The following is a 17,159-nucleotide window of genomic DNA, read 5'->3' as shown; positions in this document are numbered from 1 at the left end:
GGGGTCACATTCATGTTCACAGGATGAAAACTGTGAAGAGTAATACAGAATCTATTGTCATAACCAGGCAGCAAGGAGAGGGACAACGAGCTAACAAATCTATTTCTGTTCTAGACATATGTAGGTTTGTAAACAATTTATTTTAATGGTTTTATTCTAAACTGATGCTCCTATCAATACTGTTACGGCTAGTCCAAGGAACTACAAAATCTGTCCAATTATTTTCAGTGTAGATTTCTGTGACTCTTTCCATCTGGATTTACAGGATCAGTATTACCTCTTGAGTTGCTCTCCATTTTGAACTAAAAGCTTCAGGTATTTTTAACATTCTTTGTGAAACAGTATTTGCAGTAAAATGGTGCTTGGAAAAGTAGTAGGAATATCTCACAGAAGGCAAGCATGTTTATACTGAATTACCTGATTTCTCTCTTTTGTGATTCTGCATATTTAGCATCATTTGGTTTAGGATTAAAGACCAGCAGAAATGACTGCTAAAGACTTATAAGTACATTTAATCCTATTTTATACAGAGGTCTTTATTGAATCATGTATTTTAAGTTACACTCATGAGAAGTGCAGAGAAAGGCACACTGAACTGGTCTTATATAGCAGTTAAAAGCCTTCTTCAAATGCTAATCATTTATAATTAGTCTACTTCAATTAGTAATGAACAAATTGCCCTCTCCAAGAAAAGAGAATATATTCCATGTGCTGATTAAAAGGGAAGAGTGATCTTCAAATTCTGAAGCGAATGATTGATGTGAAGCAAAACTCTCTCACAATTTTGTTCTTTTAACTCTTTGATGAACAGATCAACAAAGGCAAGTTTCCCAAAAGTCTTAGAAACATTATTAGCAATTCACATAAAGAAAAGCACATCTGCGTTCATACGTTCTCACTTTAAATACATCCTTACTTTAGCGCTATTTTATGCCATTTACTAAGCAGGTGTTATCTTCCCTCTTTTTTTCTCCAGGAATCAGCTTTTAATTGGCTACTTTCTAATGTGCAAGAAAAATCAAAAAGCAATTGGCTGGTTGGGAACTGATTGTTAGGCAGTAGTCCCAAAAAACCTTTGGGTAGGAATAAAGGCATCTTATTGATTCAGTACAACTTCAATCGCTAAAGATTATACAGTTTATGAGAAAATACCTAAGCTGAATTTTGATACAAGACTTCTTTCACTTGCTCAGTGTCTATTCTAAATAGCCAAGAGAGTGTTTACTGGAAGAATGGTTTTGCTCACTCTTAATGTATGAGTTCTTCAGGCAATAGTGTACTGCAAGCATATGCAAATCAATAGTTTTGAATCACCTACACTGAAATGGGGTATGGACTAGGGAAAGAAAATTGGATAATTTCATTCAGAAAGTAAGTTTCTGCTTTCTGCTGATATGCCAACTGGTGAATTACAGAAAATCAATGTTCTGTTCTTTATGTTCTGTTATTAGGTGTTCTGCTTCCAGATGTTTGGAGTGATCTTGTATAACTGGGGCTTTGTTTGTTGGTTTTGGTGGCATTTTTACTTTATCAGAAGTCTGTGTGGGATATCAAGTGAAAATATACAGGAGAATGTTACATTTTAAAAAGTAGAGAAAATCCTTCTCACTGATATGGTTGTGTAGGCAAATGCTGTAGGACTGGTAAGGAATATATTAACAAAAAAATTGCAAATGGAAAAATGTAGACATGACAAAATGAGATAATTTTTTTCAACGACAACTCTGTCTCAATAAGAGCAGCTGAACTAGGAAGAGTTTCTCTAGTAAAAGTAATAACAGAGATTTCTAGTACTTCATTTCAGTTTAACTTCCTTTCACTAATTAAAGCTGCATTCAGTTCATCTCATAAGGACCCATAGTATGGTCTCTGAAGGAAGAGGTGATATCTCTTTCCAGTCATCCTCAACAGGCATGGACTGCCCTCCATTTGAGGAGGCAAATGAAGGCACTGAAGCGTTGCTTTGAATCTGATATAAACTGTAAAGTATTACAATATTATAATATAATTTGAAAGCATGTAGACACATATTAAATTGTAATCACTCCCCTCTATATGGGAATCAGGAAAAGGATATCTTATATTACAGAAACATACAGCTATAGCAGTAATTAATTTCCTGATTAAAGCTACAGATAACTCCATAAAATAATTAGCAATAGCTTCATAGATCATTTACAAAGTATCTGGAATTCAGACAGTAAAACACAGTTGCTCTAAGACAATGGTTAGTACCCCTGTTAGTCTGTTTCTTCCCTAACTATCAACTACATTAGTAACATCATGGGGAGCTCATAGCAACTCCATAAATGTTTTATCAGACTTGAAGAAAGATCATTATCCCATAAAACACCAGTGTAAGCATCTCTGATTTCACACAACCCTTTGTCTTAGTTCACTTGAAAGCCTGCTGGTTTTGGAAAAGTCATTGATTGTGTCCAAGAAAAACAAATAACTTTTTGAAGGATTTGTTCTTTGATTGAAGGTGATTTCACAGCCTTATTAAGATGTTAGGATCCCTGCGTTCAGAAGGAGATTGAATTTTTCTTTCTTTTCTTTCTTTGAAGGTTTCCAGACACAGCAACAATAAAATGTCCACAAGACACTTGACAACACATGTAAGCTAGCCTATTATAACTTACCCATTTGTACTTCTATGCAGAATATTTCACAGAACCACTGTTTATTCAGGGATTATTCAAGAGGCTGTTTAGGGATAGACTTTCAGTCAAGTGCCTTAGTTTGATCACGAGTCAGCTTTAACTTCTACCCTAGACATTGTATCTGACTTTTCTGAAGGAGAAAGTTTAGGAATTTACTCTATTGGTCGAACACAACTATATGTGTTACTGTGTTACCTGCTCCACCTTTGGAAACAATGAAATAAGGAACTGAAAATATAATCTATTTAAAGAAAAAAAACCCTAATTGTTCTAAGACTGGCCTTCTCTCTGGCCTCATGATGTGAATACTGTTTTGTTTGACAGAAAATGCAGTAGCGCTGTGTAGTATTATCATCAGACTATTGATGGACTTTCAGAGTTGTCACCAATAGTACTAATTCTGCATAAATGAAAAATAATTACCCATGAGTCAATCAATTTGCCACCTATAACACACAGAGTACTCTGAGAAGTAACAGGAAAAATATCTTTGTAAAATGAAAGCTTGTAATAAAAATTAAATATTATCTTTAATGAAGGGGCTTTTCATATAAGAAAAACTCTCACAGCACCAGCTTCAGAAGCCACATCTTGTTTCATTAAAAAATTTATATGGAAAAAGGAACTGTGTGCACATGAAATACTCAGTAGACATGAGCTCTGTATGTTCTATGAACACCAGACAGGAAAGAGATCTGTTCCAAAGAATTAGTGTAAATACACAGATTTCAAAAAGCAGTCTGGTTGCCTCGGAACTCAGTGAGAAACTCAGAATAGTTTTACAGCTGATCAAGGTCCATTCAGTGTTATAGATAAAAAGTGCTGATCTGGAAAGAAATGAAGATGCATATCAACTATATATAATCTCCTGTTCAGGCATTCCAGAAGGATGTTCCCTTATCTTGGGAACATCCTCATGGTAAACCTTATGCTTTTTTTTTTTTTGTGGCAAAACATCACAGAATACCTTAATACAGCGGGAAAATTTGTCTTCGTATCTAAACCACAGAGAAGTAAACACCTAAGGAAATACTAAGAATGCAACACAATGATGGATTTTTGTGGAGAGAAGACTTGAAAAGGAAATTATTATTTCATTGTGAGTGATACTCTAGAAGTACAGCCAGTAGTATAGTGAAAATAAAGTGAAAATATAGAGAAGACATTTTCTCTGATAATAAGTTCTTCTGGATTATGGAAAAAACTTTGATGGAAATTACATCTCCTGGAATTTGGACAAAGCACTTGCTGTAAATGTAATAAAGGATATACTGATGGATTGGCAGAACAGGAGGTGGAAGAGCTTTTAGCATTTTTCCTCTTCTTTCCTAGCTCTTTACTCTTATCATTGACAGCATTAAGTATTTCCAAAATTTTGATGCCATTTCTATAGTAGGAAAAAGTTGATTCCACATTTGAAGTAAACAAACTCCCAATTTCTACAGAACATCTTGCAGTGAGCTAACAGGTGTTAAAAATAAAAGGTGAGAACTATCAGCATTTAGTTTAACATCTACATAAGAGCTATTTCTACAGAATCCCTGATACACTGTAGAGATAAGCACTCCTAGTGCCTACATTATTTCGTATTGCCAACAGGTTACTTATGAGCCATATCAAGAGAACCACTCACAGACAGAGATGAAAAACACAAAAGTTGTACAAGCTAGAGTACAAATGGTAAGGTTATTAGGATGTAATTAGACATTAGGATGCAATGAAATTAAATGGACATCAAACACCCAGTTCCTGCAGTGTAGGGCAGGATGTTGTGGGGTTTTTTGAGTAGGGTGAGTGGATGAAGCCAAATGCAGAGGCCAGCTCTCCTGAGCTGAGAGCTGGCAGGACCCTTCTGCCTTCACGTAAGCACATGCCATCGTTAGCAGCAACACAGGTCTCCAGAGAAGTTCAGAGAGAAGTACGCTCCTTCCAGAAGACATAGAAGCTGTCTTCAGGAGCCAGAATTCTCGGAAGGATGTGCTTCGTACTGCCTTTGCTCTCGTTAACCACCTGAGATATGGAGAATATTTTTGGATGTTTCCAGTTACTTCAAGAATCAAACTTCCTAATTTGTCTCCTACTTGTTCTTCAGCTATACCCAGCTGTGTAACAGACTAGCAAGCAGACTCCACCATAAAGGAACTGTCTGCTCTTTGCATAAACTGGGATTGATGACTCCTAATAAACCTGTATTTTGAGCTGCGCACATTCAGATTCAAAAATGTAAAGCCAAGACTGCTGACTGTGAGACCATCACACAACAGTATGCTTGTGTTCTGCCAGGATGACATTTAATGTAGTTATGTCTTGTCACAAGAAAACCTGAAAATGTAAAGTAAGCAAAGATACAGAGGTTTTACGCATTTTTTACAGCACTCAAAACTCAAACCACCCTGATTATATAGCAGTGAATTTAGGCATATTACAGGAGACATGAAGACAAATGCAGCCTAAAATCAATCTTTGCAGAAGGTAGGGTCTTGATTTGCCCCTCAGAGTTCAATCTATTCTCAAAGTTGTATATTCTTAGGATAGATTTTGTAGGCTCAGATTCTCAAAGAAACAAGATATATTTCCTTGAATACTTTTTCTCATACCTTTTCATCATGTAAGGGAATTTTTATGAGCTTTTTTTCTGGTTATTTAGATTATCAGGCATCAATAAAGGTCCTTTATAGTAAAAAAAAAAAAAAAAAAAAAAAAGTGGTTTTTTTTTAATCGTTATGTAAATGTGTACACTAAAAATGCCTTATATATTTATGGAAAGCAAGAGTTAACTCCTCCTCACTGCATATTTTAAGTCAATATTCTTAATCTTGAAGTGCAAAAGGGAGTCCAAGTGTACCATTGCCAACCAAAGGATTTTCTCAGAGGAAAAGGTAGAGTCAAAGGCAGCTTTTCAGATTGTCTTACATCGTATTATCTCTTAGCCATTAATGTAAGGAATGAGGCCAAGCAAAAGAAGATGGACACTCCCAAATCTGGATGACCTGTAGCTCTCAGAAGAGCCATCCAGGGCTACAGGCAGCCAGACACAACTTAGTGTAGACTGACACAGCTCTAATTTCAGGCAGCAGTAGGGATCCACCTGGAACTTGGCCAGAGTCAGGCTCAAGGCAGTGAAAAGCTCTTTTTGTTCTCAGACTGTTTTGTTGTTTTTTTTTCAAATAAAGTCTGCACACACTACCCAACCTGCTTTTCTAGCTATATCCCTGTTTAGACATACATAGGTAATTCTGCAGACCTTTCAGCCAACACATACCTCATGGCAGACACTTTGCCAGGGCACACACTGCAGGAAGCAAAGCTCCCTCAGCAGTTGCCACAGCCCTGCTCCCTGCAACGTGCACACCAGAGGCCTTCCATGTTATGCAGCTGTCTTTCATTCCTTTTAGAACTGATCTGGAGAATGGATATGGGGAAGTGACACATTTCTGACTTAAATTTTGGTCTCTTTCAGTTTAGAGGCTGCGTGCAGCAAGTACATACTCAGACTTGACAAGCTGGAATTGCTCATGTACTGCTGTTTATATGTAGCAGAAGATGCTGCTTTGTAAAGTTACATGCACTATGAACGTATTTTACTTTTGAAATATTATTGTTTACAGGACTACAAATAATAAAATAATAGGAAGCCCAGTAGAAATAACAGAGCTTGTGTTTGAGTTTTCCTCTCCTAATGAGTAGATATTTATAATTTACTAACGCTGCAGTGATAATGAGGGTAAGCTGCCACAGTAAAGTAAGCTCTCCGACTTTCCAGCTAAGTGTTCCATTTGCTCAGGTAAGCAAGCTGGTTTCCATCTCAAGTGAATGCATAACTCTCTTCACAGGCTGCTCAGCACAGGAAGTTTGGTCTCTGAAGCTTCTCTGCAGACAATGTGCCAACAGGGTCTCGGTGAGACTCCTCCACACAGCCCAGAGATAACTGGAGTCTGGGATACAATGGGAGAATGGATAGCAGCTGTGAAGTGTTGGGGGACAGAGAGAACCCAGTGTGGGTGTCACACTGTGCAGGGAAGCCGGAGGTGGCCCTTGGCTCCTCCTCAGCTACCATTTTTCTCATCTCTCTGTTACACAGTGTCACTACAGCACCAGTTCCCCCAGCATATTTGAGAGGGCTGATACAGTGACAAGGCACAATATTGCTGAAGGTGCTAAATGCTGTCTGGTCAGTCTGGCATTGCCCTGCCACCCAGGCTAATAATATTTGTTTGTTTTCTCAAGCTGCACAACACACAAACTCAGACATGTTCTTAAAACTGACTTGGTCTCTGAAGACTTGAAGACTGCTGAACATCACTCCAGTGCCTACAGATGGACCTACTGATCTCTGATACTCTTGGCAAAAAAGACCTGCATCTCTGCTTTCCAAAGGCATCAGATTTGTAGGTAAGAAATAGCCTAAACAGGGCCACAAAATGAAACATTTGAAGACTAAAGAGTGGTGGGATTGGAAGGACTTTTTGGGGTGAGTGTGGTGTCAGGAGAATACAACACGTGACATAGGCACGACTGGATCCTGTGTCTGTATGCTATTATACAGGATAATCTGGCTTTTCGCACAGATGTATTAGAGTTACTCTAAAAAAAAAAGATCACAATGTTTTTGTGTCCATGCTACTTCCCCTGTATTTTAGAAAGAAAATTAGCCTCTAATCTTATCTAGACAATACTTCTAAAATTTCCTTCTCATCGTGTCCAATCAGCATTCCTGTAATAAGTAATGCCTTGATATTAACTAAGTCTCTAAGGTATCTTTCCATGAAGTTTTCATAGCATGGGCTGATTTATTTAATTGATGAATAGCTTTGTATGTGCTTATTTTTAATCCTACTCATTTATCTTAGGAAGAATTGCTGTTTGTAATTATTCCAAAGACCTAATACCAATATTTTTAATGAAAATAATGAATGACATGGATTTTAGCAAGCCTTTTAATGTTTGTAAAACAATACTCTAATTAGTCCGAATAAAATATTTACTCAGTTAATACAAAGGAGCTTGATATTTTACTTGATCTCACGTGACTACAATGAATCCAACAGGCTGAATTTCTCTTTGAAACACAAGACCACACACCTTTCTTTTAATCACACTCTCATACTTTAAAATCTGTAGAATACTCTTGAAGATGTCTACGTTACGAGTTAAATATTAAATACTACCAAAAAGACTCCTATAGCATTTTATCTGCTCTATCATCTGCTGCATCCAACTGTTGTGGCACACTGAGAATATAAAGTGGAAGGTCTTTCTGCCAGGGGAGGCTTTTTTCCTAACTGGCAGAACATCTTCATTGTCCATTGCTAAGGTTCCTTGTGCTAATGCACTACAAAGAATGATTATTATTTAATGAATACCTGTAGTCTCCAGGATGGTTCACTGAGGTTATCATTGTCAGTTACATTTTCTAAGCTTATATTAAAAATTACAGGAATAGCTATTCCCTTGTTCACTAAAGAGGACAGAATATTTTACCACTAAAGCAAAGAGTGTGCATAGATACCATCCGTAGCTGCAGTCTCAAGAGTTCTTAAAAATAGCAAGGAATCCATCTCTGGGTGCCTGATCTTGGCCTGTGATTCAGAATTCATTTTTAGGCCCTTAAATAGGCAAAGGAGTTTATAAAAGCCCTTATTATCTAGTCATGTCACACAAGTCACTGTCTGCGAGTGGAATCCATCAGTCCCCTATCATTGGAGAAGAGTCATTTCTCTTGATCCAAGTTCACAGACTGTAGATGCCATTATTTTGATAACAGGCCTTCAGGTGTTTCCATTTTGACATCCAAAGCATTTCAAAAGACTTCTGAAGATTTTCAGGAAATATCCAAACCATCCACTCTCAAATATGAAGAGAGACCCACCTATTGCTTTCCATTCTCCCCATCTTTCCTCTTTTGATTATTTCAGAAAAATTTAGAGTGAGATTTGAATTGTCAAATTCTTTTTGACAAATGAGTTATTGATTTGAGATTGTAAACTACAATTTTAATCACTTAATTTTTGGCCAGTCTAATCAGTATTTTAGTTCATGAAATAAAATATTTTTTTTTTACATTCCATGCTTCCAGGAAAACACCAAGAAAAAATGTTGTGAATGTCAACAAACTTTTTCCAAGTTTTTCATTAATCTGCTCTTCACTATCCCACATTCTTCTTCCCAGCTCACTGTAAAGTTTCTTGAACAATAAGGAAATTTTTATCACTGCATTTGATATCTCTTTGACTAATCTCATAACAGATGCTTCTCTGAACAAGCAGTACCCTTTATATCCAGTATTTTAAAAAAATAATCAAGGGCACAGCACATTTATTGTTAGAATTTTATCTCTCTGTAGCATGCATGCAATGTACAACCAACTTTGAGCAAGAACTGAGGTGTTCTGGACATCAATGTGTACTGAAAACTGAGAAAAACAGTATGGAAGTTCTTTCAGTCTATGGAAAAGCATCAAGCAAATACTTCATTGTGAAAAAGCACGGGAAATTTTGCCTCAGATTTTTGGAAGCTTTTCTTCATTGGCTTCTGCTATTTAAACACAATGAGATTTCATATTATCTTGTCTATTAAACTAAATTTCACCTAAGTTTTGCTACTCTAAGCTTTGTGTTTAACTGCACCTTCCCATAAAAGCTCTCAAGTGGAAATACAGCTACTTGACTTTCTAGGTTACAAGAACTTCTTTCTCTCATTTCTATTAAAGGAGAAAAAGACTGAAAAGCTATAACTGTTCGTCAAATTTATTGTGCTTGTAATCCCCTAAATTCCAATTTCACTGTTGTTTTTATTGGCTGAGAAACTTACTCAGGTTTTACTCATGAATTATGTATTTAAGAACTGAGTACAGACAGGATCTTATGATTCATAATTACAAATTAAGTCTTATACAAGAATCTCTTCCTGTATCACACTGGTAAATCTTTTGGCAACATAGTTTTGTATCTCTAGTATTAGTTTTTTATTTCTTTGGGGCCTGTATACCATTAATCAAAAAATAATTCAACATATCCTCACAACAAACTTGCAGTGACTCTGCTGCAGCCCTGCCCCCATAAACACACTTCCATGACCTCACTAGGCTAATGAGTGTACTTAAAATTGTTCCAAAAGGGCTGTATCCTCTTCACTTCGAGTGCTTGCACAAATTTCTAACGTGACAAGTCTACAAAATTTAACACTGTGCCTAGACATACACACAAGCACACCCTGTACCCACAAGCAAAAGGTGGCAAAGAGGTGGAGAACAGTAATAGTCCTGAAGCCCTACAGCCTACTTAGCACTGGAATTTCTAGAGGAATAATTTTCTGAATGTAACCCAACACAGCCAACTTAGTCAAGTATGAAGTTGGACTCAGTAAGCTCTTCAGACAGCTGGTCACAAGAGATTCCTGTTCTGAATTATCCCCTGGGGCAGCATCCAGGTCTTGCAGGCTGCAGAAAAAGCCAGAAAACTTCTAACACATGTGTTTACACTCAAACCCAAAGTACTGTGAGTGTTCTGATAAAAATGAAAAAAACGGCAAGCTCCTCAATCTGACAGTGTTGAGCGGGAGTTCTACATGCTGGGTATCTCAACAGGTAAGAAGTAGTTCAGAAGTTACCATCTGAATGGTCAGACAATGGAAGCATCTTCTTTAAATATGTCAGATTTCACTCAACAGTCATCTTAGATTTAGTCTGCCTCTTTTCTCCAGGGAGTTTAAAATATTATAGCTCTGTAGAAACCTAGACGGCCAACCCTTGTACTATTCAAACAAGCAGTAAACACAGCAGTATGCTGTACTCAAAATCAACTACAGTAACTTAATGATTAACTGAAAAAACTGATTGATTATTTCATTATTTTATTTGCAAAATATTTTAGAATCCTAGAGCCTTTGGATATGTGGGAAAAAAAACCGAACACAAGTTTGATGGTATTTTCAATATTCTAATTTAATCATAATGATTTAAGGCATTTATGACAGCTTTAAACTACAAAAGCACATCTCCAACTTCCAGATCTATAAAAAGCAACTAAAATGTGTCTTATTGAATGTTAGGCACAAATCTATGACTTTTTTAAAAAGCTTTGAATATTAATGAACACTTTCCGAAAAATTGCTTAAAACTTTATGAAATGGTAATTCAAATCACAACATTAACAAATTTGAGTTCCCTGTAATGATAAGAGTCCAAAAGATTTAGGATAGTTTTAAAAGAAACAGAAACACTGAGAGTAAAGCTTCTCTGATGCCACTCAGGATCAACTTATTCATAGATAACAAAATACCAGCCAAGAATGAGATTTGCACCTTTACTTCAGATTTCTTGCACATGAACTTCTTTCCACCTTATCAATGCAGCTACCAAAAGGCTTAGTGAGTGCAGTTGGATTGGAGTGTCTCACTGTAGTTCTGGCTGAAAACTTAATTGTTCATGTCCATGTGTAGCAGCAAGTCATGCCTGCAGACTCGTGATAAATTTAACTGCAGAAGGGGAAAAAAACAGGGAATAGATAAAATATTAACCTCCATCTGTAAGAGTTAATGTGTCAAATTATATTACATGTATTCTGCATATAACTTAATTTTCTTTATACTTTAAATCAAATGGCCTGATCAAAAAGAGAAATACTCTACCTGCACTTCAAGCAATATGGGTCAGTTTAAACATGCTTAATGCGACCGTGTCCCTAGAAAATTTATTTCTGTCATTTAGATCAAAGGCATGTACTTGCAGCATTTTCTATGCCTGCTCTATAGATGCAGATATGTTATTTCCATAAGACCTGCTACAAATGCTATTGTAATTGCTCAGAAAGTACTAAAATCACAAAATTTAATTCTGTGAAAGATTCTCTTTAATAAAATATTGCTGGTTTTCTCTTAAGACTGGGTCATTATTTATTCTTTTCATGCAGTTCATTTCAGAAGTTTCAAAGTGTTTAACAATAACAAAAAAATCAATTAAAAGCCCAAAGACAACACTGCAGTAACATGAAAAGAAATATAATAAAATTAAATGCAAATTTCTAAATTATTCAAATTAAAAGTTTTATAGGTATTCACAGTAATAAAAAATACTAAAAAGCCTTCAAAGGAAGAAAAAAAGACAACAGAGGGTTTGAAGACTGATATTTAGTTTAATATCTGTAATTAGTTTAATAATTTGGCAATATTTGTGCCTCACAGGATAATGGCAGTTGTCTACAGAAATTGCATATGCACTTACTCAAAACTGCAGCTTTTCTTTTAACTATCTGTGCACCAACGTGCAGCTCCTTTATGCTGTATCTATTGAAGACAGAAATATTTTGTGCTTTTTTGATGCACTTGATCTGTAAGTCTCAAGGTAACTTAAACAATCGTAACACCCTGCAACAGGAAAATTATTTTTACTTTATAACTGGGGAAACTGGAGGATGAGATTCCCACCTTCAGACATTTCACATGTTCCTGAGTAAAAATTAGAGTGCCCAAAACCACAGAGGTGACAAATATCTACGGTTTGCAGTGATGTATATAGGGCTTCCAAAGCCTCCCTGTGTCAGCAGCAGCAGTCCTGCTGCACTTACTCAGGTATGAACCTGAAGATCTTTGCTTTTGCTGCCTGACTGTATAAATGTTGGACTACATGGTTTAGTCCCTGGTTGGACTGCATGATTTATTCCCTGGTAACTTATTATGGCACTGTATCTAAAAACCCATGTTATGGAGAATTTGACGGCCGTTACTGTAACACAAGCTGAGAATCTCACAGATGGTTTATTTGCCATCACTACTTCTCATGACAGCATCCCAGTTTTACAGAGTGAGAACCCACGAACAATGGCATAAAGACCTGAATGTAAATTCACCTGGATCAACATGTGGCGCTACCCCAGAGATAATGGAGAAATTAGCATAATGAGGCAAACAAATGCTTTAGAGTCATAACTTCCCCTCCAGTGCCTCTTGCAACGCTTCTTTTGCTCTGCTGAGTTCTAAAACCATCTCAGGGCTGCTGACAAGTGGGTGATAAAGAAAAAGAATAAAATGCTGTCAACAAATGTTGCCCATTCCTTTTTATGGTCTCCCCACACATGATCTGGGCTACAGAAAAGTAGAAACAGTCATGCTGGGTTAGAGTGAAATGGCTAAATCCTGCCTCCCGCTGCAGACAGTAGCTGATGCTTAGGGGACATGGGAGAAACAAGGTAAGGACAGACTGGTCCTGCTTAGCAAACTGCTTTTGGCAGTCAGAAGGTTAAGGACTTCCTGAACTGCCTATCTGCCATTTATCTGGAACCAAATTCTACAATTTAATTACAACTTTATGAAAAAAATATTTCCTCCTGCTTGCCTTAGACCTGTTCCTTGAAAACAGAGAGGTGGGTTCTATTCTTTCCTAAGTAAATTGTTCACAGACAACTTTGTAATGACATGTTTTTATTGATCTCTCTCTGACCCTCTTTCTTGTACATTTTGTGTCCTCTGTTTCCTCAGAAGAAATACATCCTCATATATTTGGTAACATCCATCTCTAGTTAATACTTCTATTAGCCATAATACTCTGTCTCACCTTTAAACCAGGCATTAATAATCACAACTGATAATTACTATGATTAAGAAACAGTGACAGTCAAGTGAAAACATTTTTTCTCATTTCAAAAATGCTTAGTTTCCTAAAGGAAATGTCTGTGTATACTGTCAAAAATCCTGGTTCACCAGCACTACAGCTATTCCGGTAAATTCAGGAGCCAAAACCATTCCTGCTCACAAGAATTCATCTCTTTGCAGTTATTAAACCCTTAAAATTGCCCTTGTCACACCTTTGGTGCAGTGACCTGGTACTCTTTGGATAGCACCATCTGCAGTGCAGCACATTAGGTTAAGTGTGTTCCCCATGGGCATTTTGGATGCAGTCCTTCCACCTTTGGATGTTGGGAGTGTTTAATAGCATGGCCAGATGCCGCCTGGTGGCCCTGGGGCCAGTGAGCATGCCCTGGCACTGCTCATTGCTAACATGGATTTAAAAAAAAGCCCAAAACAACAAGGTTTATGCAATGTACAGCACAAGGCATGCTTTACCTTCCAAGTCCACTCCCACTTATTTGAAGAGGTTATATATGATCAGCATAAGCCCACACAAACAAACCTCCAGATTTTGGATGTTCTTGAAGGTATGGGGATCCTACATCCTTCTGCAGCCATCTAGGTCAAAGCACATGCTATTCATAAATGTTTAACATAAAGAGAGTGAAACACAAAGTGAGAGCAGTATTCCTACAGCTCAGTCCACTGCCAGAATCATATTTTCCTCTGCTTTGTGCCTAAGGTGCCCTACAAATTTTTGGTCACAGTTGTTTGCTGTTTTTTAAATTAAAACAATTAAACTATTTAATCACAGTTTAGAAGCTCTACAGGTAGGATGCTTGTTCCTGTAACAAATAATATCTTAATTTTTTAAATTATTATAAAGTAATTTATTAATTTCTTTTTTTTTTTCTTTTCCCAGAAAGGAGGTCAGAAATAACATATTTCTTCTATTTTAAAAATTAAAACCTTAAAAAAACCCCAACCCAAGCCCTTTCCTACATGTGGTCTTTCCAGGCAGCCCTTCATTAAAGATGTGCTTTAGCATGGCATACTTCCTCACACTTCCTTGCTTAGTTGGTAACGCTACCCAGCTGATCATCCAGGTTTTCAGCTGTTTCCTTAAAGCCACACAGCATTTCACGCAGCTGAACTGAGAGCTTGTTGAATAATGAGTTCTGCTATGGCATTGTGAGACTTCTCATCAATTATAATATTGACAGGTTTCATTGACAAACCTAACCACCTTCTTACTGAAACAGAGTTTATGCAATTTTTTTGTATTAGTGTGAACATTACTTCTACTATATTTTCACTCTTTCCTTTGTGTTTCTCCCATGCCCGTTGGTTTCTGTAGGGTTTGGCTGCTGCACTGCTCCAGAAAGTTCAAAAGGCTCCAATTTTGCTAAGCTCTGCAGAAAGGTGACTTGTTCAATTTAACTTTAGGTGAGATCCACCTCACTAACTTTGGATAGCTATGACATAGTCATCCGAATCTGCATAAGAAGGTCCCTGCTAAGTTTGTGGAGAGAAAAAGGCATTTTATAGGACAATATACTCCAGTCTCGTGAAATCACAAGAACCAGCTGAGATCTAGACTTTTAAACTCTAGCCATCTAAAATTAACTGAGCTAATTCTGTTTCACTTACATATTGTTTTAATACCACCTTCCTCAGAAGCACACAAGGAGAGCCAATTCTTTGATTGCCCTGAGAAACAATAGCGGAACAGCACTCGAGAGCGCAATGTGTTGTATTTTCCCAAGTGATTAGCAGTCCATGAGTGCCAACCTGCAAGTGCAAATCATATTCAATTACCATCAATCTAGAGCAGAACATAAGGACATGATTGCTCACAGAGGTTTAGTGTGTAATTCTGTCTTTTTTTTCAATGATTTCTCCAGAACATACTATACACCCTATGAAAATCTTCCAGGCATTTAATTTATACTGTGGTCTAAAGAACAAAATTGTCCTCTTTGATGAGCTATGATCAAATACATTGTCAGCCTAAGACAGAATGAATTTCAACCAGCAGCGTGTTTCCTTGAGCCATGAAGGAGGAAGTGGCAATAAGAGACAGCAAGGTTTGTTATGTGCTGTGGTTCACTGTGTTCACATTCAATCAGTCATGTCCCTGCTCTGTGACTCAATTTACCCTTCATGTTTTGTGAAAAAAAAAAAAACCAGCTGTGAAGTTTTGTGGTATAGAATCACACTTTGCTTTCAAATACACAGAAACTTCTGTTTGTTTCACATCTGGAACTGAAATCAGAGTTCAGTCCTTGAGGTCCACGTAAATAATTTGAGACTCTCAGTTGGAAAAGGGCTAGGAAGGTGTGCATTAATATTTAAACTTGTTTTGCATGGCATTTTCTGGGACATGTTTTCTAATCATTGACATTATCCAAACATGCCACATTTCCTCTTTAGCAAGGTTTTACTGTGGGATTATCTTGATTGATGTGGATAACAGCATTGCTGTGAAGAGAGGTTTTTTATGCATGCACTTCAGTTTCTGTTAACAACTGTAAAGATTAGGGGTTTATACAACAGGTATTAACAGACTTTTCCTGTTATTAACAATTTAGGTCAGTATTTTGCTTTTTATTTTATGCATGAAGGTTTTATGATTATGTATTCCAAGTGATTCTGCTTTCTTGTTTGATTTATTGTTGAGCAAGCTTACTTAAGTCTTTGCTCACTTTTTAATATTTGAGGAATTCAAAAAGTCTGCAGACTCAAGGGGGGTCAATACATTATATCATACATTTAGGATGAATGCAAAATGTATTTCCATTTTATTCTGTGTTACTAAAAACCTTACAAGTAAAGTCATCAACTTCATTAACATCACTGGTAAAATGATGATATATGCCACATCTTGGACATAACCCTCACCAGGGTCACAATGAGACTGTCACAGCTGTATGAACCGGGCTCTGTTCAAGGCTGTGAGTGGTACTGGGTGAGAGAAGGAAAGGAAGTGCCACTCAAATATATGAAATTACATATAATTCAAAGATTTAAAAAATGTTCTGCCTTGATTCCCAGCATATAACGTTCCTCCCTTGCCCATCTTCCCTCAAAAACCTCCGATAAGGCTTTAATTTTTTTTTTTGTCAAAGAGGTCAGAAACCTTTGACATAATTTTCTTAAAGAAAATCTATGCCACATATATTTCTTACTATCTACAGATCTGAAAGTTAAACAGATATTTTTCTTCATGATGACAGAAACATCAGGGGGTTAAAATGGAAAAAACTTAGAGCAATAACATTGGGCTGAAATACATGCATTCACTGCACTTTGAAGCCTGTAGCTTCCAAAAAATTTGGTGTTTGCATAATAAAAGGAATGAATGTTCAAATGAGAAATTTTACATATAAATAGGTTTCTTACAAATCACATATGTATATAGCTTAAAAAGCATCCCAGAATCTTGATGGTTGTAAAATGTTTAGTTGTTGACCTCACTTCATTCTTCCTAAGGAGAAACAGATGTATGTAATTGAAATTATATGTGGCTTTAAAGTTGTGCCTAATTTATGGATTTTGATACATCTCTTCACTATTACACAACAAAAGAGGATTTCTTTCTCCCTTTCCGTGGTTTTTTTTTTTTTTTTTTTTTTTTTAGTTTTTTCATTTTTATGTATGTGTGTATTTTTTGAGTCTTGTCAATGCTATAGGAGAGGGTGTAATTTTGGCACAAATCTTTGCTCTGGGATGTGTATACATTGTGTACTCAGCCCAAACACAGGCTAATGACATCATCCACTATCTGGACAATCAACAAACCCAAAAATATAAATTACGCTACCCTCTATTATTTTTTGACTACTGCAAATCCAGTGAAGATCTCTGTCTCTCTCTCTGCCCATTGCGAGCCAGTGTGGGCAGTGGGAGTTCTGCCATGAGCCAGGTCGAGGC

The 17,159-nt window shown here is 36.8% G+C and overlaps 1 long non-coding RNA gene across 2 annotated transcripts in view; it reads right to left on the bottom strand.

The window, feature by feature from the left end:
- The window catches only part of LOC104693707, a 46,654-nt gene that overhangs the window by 17,719 nt on the left and 11,776 nt on the right, over positions 1-17,159 (bottom strand). Inside the window, exons 2-3 of one of the 2 annotated variants that reach the window (XR_752605.4) lie at positions 14,877-15,017; positions 10,965-11,138 (exon numbers count right to left, since the gene is read on the bottom strand). This is a non-coding gene — a long non-coding RNA (uncharacterized LOC104693707). Of the gene's footprint in view, positions 1-10,587; positions 11,139-14,876; positions 15,018-17,159 lie in introns of those variants that run through there. The other variant, XR_002273506.2, reaches the window with a different exon arrangement.

The sequence above is a fragment of the Corvus cornix genome, chromosome 4 (assembly GCF_000738735.6).
Source record: "Corvus cornix cornix isolate S_Up_H32 chromosome 4, ASM73873v5, whole genome shotgun sequence".
NCBI classification, from domain to species: Eukaryota; Metazoa; Chordata; class Aves; order Passeriformes; family Corvidae; genus Corvus; species Corvus cornix.
The sequence above is the reverse complement of the archived record's forward strand: the minus strand, read 5'-3'. Positions and strand labels throughout refer to the sequence as shown.